Raw genomic sequence first — 5,672 nt, forward strand, 5'->3', positions numbered from 1 at the left:
ATAAAATATAATAAATCAAGCAGAATGAGCCGGGAACTCAGCGAGAAGGTAATGAAGTGTAAATAGTTGAAAGGGACCTGGAAGAGAAAGAGAAGGAGTAATAAACAAAACACAACTTAAAACCAAGCTACTGGAATAGTTACAGTTTCAGATGTGGTGGAAAACACATTCGAATATTAATAAAAAATAATTATAATAATAATTCGGACAAAAATGGCGTCTTTTATACGCTTTTTTCGCTCCGTTTGGTCATCGTACGTTGATAGGCTTCTTAATATTGGATATATCGGTATTTACGAAGTTTCATTTACATTCGATCTGTCAGGAGGGTCTTATGTACAAGTGGGGATACTTGGGAATGTAGATGGAACACGACTTGACCAGATGTGAAGTGTAACTGTGGTATAAAAATAATGAAATATAAATAAATCAAGCAGAATGAGACTGGAATTCAGCGAGAAGGTAGTGAAGTGTAAATAGTTAAAAGGGACCCGGAAGAGAGCGACAAGGAGTACTTAAGAAAACACAACGTAAAACCAAGCTACTGGAATAGTTACAGTTTCAGACGTGGTGGAAAACACATTCGAATAATAATATAAAATAATTAGATTAATAATTGGGACAAAAATGGCGTCTTTTATGCGCTTTTTTCGCTCCGTTTGGTCATCGTACGTTGATAGGCTTCTTAATAATGGATATTTCGGTATTTACGAAGTTTAATTTACATTCGATCTGTCAGGAGGGTCATATGTACAAGTGGAGATACTTGGGAATGTAGATGGCACACGACTTGACCAGATGTGAAGTGTAACTTTGGTATAAAAATGATAAAATATAATAAATCAAGCAGAATGAGCCGGGAACTCAGCGAGAAGGTAATGAAGTGTAAATAGTTGAAAGGGACCTGGAGCAGAAAGACAAGGAGGAATTTACAAAATACAACCTAAAACCAAGCTACTGGTATAGTTCCAGTTTCAGATGTGGTGGAAAACACATTCGAATATTAATATAAAAATAATTACAATATAAATTGGGGCAAGAATTGCGTCTTTTATACGCTTTTGTCGCTCCGTTTGGTCATCGTACTTTGATAGGCTTCTTAGTAATGGACATTTCGGAATTTACGAAGTTTAATTTACATTCGATCTGTCAGGAGGGTTATATGTACAAGTGGGGATACTTGGGAATGTAGATGGAACACGACTTGACCAGATGTGAAGTGTAACTGTGGTATAAAAATGATGAAATATAAATAAATCAAGCAGAATGAGACTGGAATTCAGCGAGAAGGTAGTGAAGTGTAAATAGTTAAAAGGGACCCGGAAGAGAGCGACAAGGAGTACTTAAGAAAACACAACGTAAAACCAAGCTACTGGAATAGTTACAGTTTCAGACGTGGTGGAAAACACATTCGAATAATAATATAAAATAATTAGATTAATAATTGGGACAAAAATGGCGTCTTTTATACGCTTTTGTCGCTCCGTTTGGTCATCGTACTTTGATAGGCTTCTTAATAATAGATATTTCGGTATTTAGGAAGTTTAATTTACATTCGATCTGTCAGGAGGGTTATATGTACAAGTGGGGATACTTGGGAATGTAGATGGAACACGACTTGACCAGATGTGAAGTGTAACTCTGGTATAAAAATGATGAAATATAAATAAATCAAGCAGAATGAGACTGGAACTCAGCGAGAAGGTATTGAAGTGTAAATAGTTGAAAGGGACCTGGAAGAGAAAGAGAAGGAGTAATAAACAAAACACAACTTAAAACCAAGCTACTGGAAAAGTTACAGTTTCAGATGTGATGGAAAACTCATTCGAATATTAATAAAATATAATTATAATAATAATTCGGACAAAAATGGCGTCTTTTATACGCTTTTTTCGCTCCGTTTGGTCATCTTACGTTGATAGGCTTCTTAATATTGGATATATCGGTATTTACGAAGTTTAATTTACATTCGATCTGTCAGGAGGGTCATATGTACAAGTGGGGATACTTCGGAATGTAGATGGAACACGACTTGACCAGATGTGAAGTGTAACTGTGGTATAAAAATGATGAAATATAAATAAATCAAGCAGAATGAGACTGGAACTCAGCGAGAAGGTAGTGAAGTGTAAATAGTTAAAAGGGACCCGGAAGAGAGCGACAAGGAGTACTTAACATAACACAATTTAAAACCAAGCTACTGGAATAGTTACAGTTTCAGATGTGATGGAAAACACATTCGAAAATTAATAAAAAATAATTATAATAATGACTGGGACAAAAATGGCGTCTTTTATACGCTTTTTTCGCTCCGTTTGGTCATCGTACTTTGATAGGCTTCTTAATAATAGATATTTCGGTATTTAGGAAGTTTAATTTACATTCGATCTGTCAGGAAGGTCATATTTACAAGTGGGGACACTCGGGAATGTAGATTGAACACGACTTGACCAGATGTGAAGTGTAACTGTGGTATAAAAATGATAAAATGTAAGAAATCAAGCAGAATGAGGCGGGAACTCAGCGAGAAGGTAATGAAGTGTAAATAGTTGAAAGGGACCTGGAAGAGAAAGAGAAGGAGTAATAAACAAAACACAACTTAAAACCAAGCTACTGGAATAGTTACAGTTTCAGATGTGGTGTAAAACACATTTGAATATTAATTTAAAAATAATCAGAATAATAATTGGGACAAAAATGTCGTCTTTAAGATGCTTTTTTCGCTCCGATTGGTCATAGTACTTTGATAGGCTTCTTAATAATGGATTTGTCGTTATTTAGTAAGTTTAAATTACATTCGATCTGTCAGGGAGGTCGTATTTACAAGTAGGAATACTTGAGATTGTAGATGTAACACGACTTGAACAGATGTGAAGTGTAACTGTGGTATAAAAATGAAAACAAATATACATACATCAAGCAGAATGAGGCGGGATTTCAGCAAGAAGGTATTTAAGTGTAAATAGTTGAAAGGGACCTGGAAGAGAAAGACAAGTAGTAATAAACAAAACACAATTTAAAACCAAGCTACTGGAATAGTTACAGTTTCAGATGTGATGGAAAACACATCCGAATATTAATAAAAAATAATTAAAATAATAATTAGGACAAAAATGGCGTATTTTATACGCTTTTTTCGCTCCGTTTGGTCATCGTACGTTGATAGGCATCTTAATAATGGATATTTCGGTATTTACGAAGTTTAATTTACATTCGATCTGTCAGGAGGGTCATATGTACAAGTGGAGATACTTGGGAATGTAGATGGAACACGACTTGACCAGATGTGAAGTGTAACTGTGGTATAAAAATGATGAAATATAAATAAATCAAGCAGAATGAGACTGGAACTCAGCGAGAAGGTAGTGAAGTGTAAATAGTTAAAAGGGACCCGGAAGAGAGCGACAAGGAGTACTTAACAAAACACAACGTAAAACCAAGCTACTGGAATAGTTACAGTTTCAGACGTGGTGGAAAACACATTCGAATAATAATATAAAATAATTAGATTAATAATTGGGACAAAAATGGCGTCTTTTATACGCTTTTTTCGCTCCGTTTGGTCATCGTACGTTGATAGGCTTCTTAATAATGGATATTTCGGTATTTACGAAGTTTAATTTACATTCGATCTGTCAGGAGGGTCATATGTACAAGTGGAGATACTTGGGAATGTAGATGGCACACGACTTGACCAGATCTGAAGTGTAACTTTGGTATAAAAATGATAAAAAATAATAAATCAAGCAGAATGAGGCGGGATTTCAGCAAGAAGGTAATGAAGTGTAAATAGTTGAAAGGGACCTGGAGCAGAAAGACAAGGAGGAATTTACAAAATACAACCTAAAACCAAGCTACTGGTATAGTTCCAGTTTCAGATGTGGTAGAAAACACATTTGAATATTAATATAAAAATAATTACAATATAAATTGGGACAAAAATGGCGTCTTTTATACGCTATTTTCGCTCCGTTTGGTCATCGTATTTTGATAGGCTTCTTAATAATAGATATTTCGGTATTTAGGAAGTTTAATTTACATTCGATCTGTCAGGAAGGTCATATTTACAAGTGGGGACACTCGGGAATGTAGATGGAACACGACTTGACCAGATGTGAAGTGTAACTGTGGTATAAAAATGATAAAATGTAAGAAATCAAGCAGAATGAGGCGGGAACTCAGCAAGAAGGTAGTGAAGTGTAAATAGTTAAAAGGGACCCGGAAGAGAGCGACAAGGAGTACTTAACAAAACACAATTTAAAACCAAGCTACTGGAATAGTTACAGTTTCAGATGTGATGGAAAACACATTCGAAAATTAATAAAAAATAATTATAATAATAACTGGGACAAAAATGGCGTCTTTTATACGGTATTTTCGCTCCGTTTTGTCATCGTATTTTGATAGGCTTCTTAGTAATGGATATTTCGGTATTTACGAAGTTTAATTTACATTCGATCTGTCAGGAGGGTTATATGTACAAGTGGGGATACTTGGGAATTTAGATGGAACACGACTTGACCAGATGTGAAGTGTAACTGTGGTATAAAAATGATGAAATATAAATAAATCAAGCAGAATGAGACTGGAACTCAGCGAGAAGGTATTGAAGTGTAAATAGTTGAAAGGGACCTGGAAGAGAAAGAGAAGGAGTAATAAACAAAACACAACTTAAAACCAAGCTACTGGAATAGTTACAGTTTCAGATGTGATGGAAAACACATTCGAAAATTAATAAAAAATAATTATAATAATAACTGAGACAAAAATTGCGACTTTTATACGCTTTTTTCGCTCCGTTTGGTCATAGTATTTTGATAGGCTTCTTAATAATGGATTTGTCGTTATTTAGCAAGTTTAAATGACGTTCGATCTGTCAGGGAGGTCGTATTTACAAGTAGGAATACTTGGGATTGTAGATGTAACACGACTTGACCAGATGTGAAGTGTAACTGTGGTATAAAAATGATAAAATGTAAGAAATCAAGCAGAATGAGGCGGGAACTCAGCGAGAAGGTAATGAAGTGTAAATAGTTGAAAGGGACCTGGAAGAGAAAGAGAAGGAGTAATAAACAAAACACAACTTAAAACCAAGCTACTGGAATAGTTACAGTTTCAGATGTGGTGTAAAACACATTCGAATATTAATAAAAAATAATTATAATAATAATTCGGACAAAAATGGCGTCTTTTATACGCTTTTTTCGCTCCGTTTGGTCATCGTACGTTGATAGGCTTCTTAATATTGGATATATCGGTATTTTCGAAGTTTAATTTACATTCGATCTGTCAGGAGGGTCATATGTACAAGTGGAGATACTTGGGAATGTAGATGGAACACGACTTGACCAGATGTGAAGTGTAACTTTGGTATAAAAATGATAAAATATAAATAAATCAAGCAGAATGAGCCGGGAACTCAGCGAGAAGGTATTGAAGTGTAAATAGTTGAAAGGGACCTGGAAGAGAAAGTGAAGGAGTAATAAACAAAACACAACTTAAAACCAAGCTACTGAAATAGTTACAGTTTCAGATGTGATGGAAAACACATTCGAAAATTAATAAAAAATAATTATAATAATAACTGAGACAAAAATTGCGACTTTTATACGCTTTTTTCGCTCCGTTTGGTCATAGTATTTTGATAGGCTTCTTAATAATGGATTTGTCGT

Source organism: Salminus brasiliensis, chromosome 20 (genome assembly GCF_030463535.1).
Source record: "Salminus brasiliensis chromosome 20, fSalBra1.hap2, whole genome shotgun sequence".
NCBI classification, from domain to species: domain Eukaryota; kingdom Metazoa; phylum Chordata; class Actinopteri; order Characiformes; family Bryconidae; genus Salminus; species Salminus brasiliensis.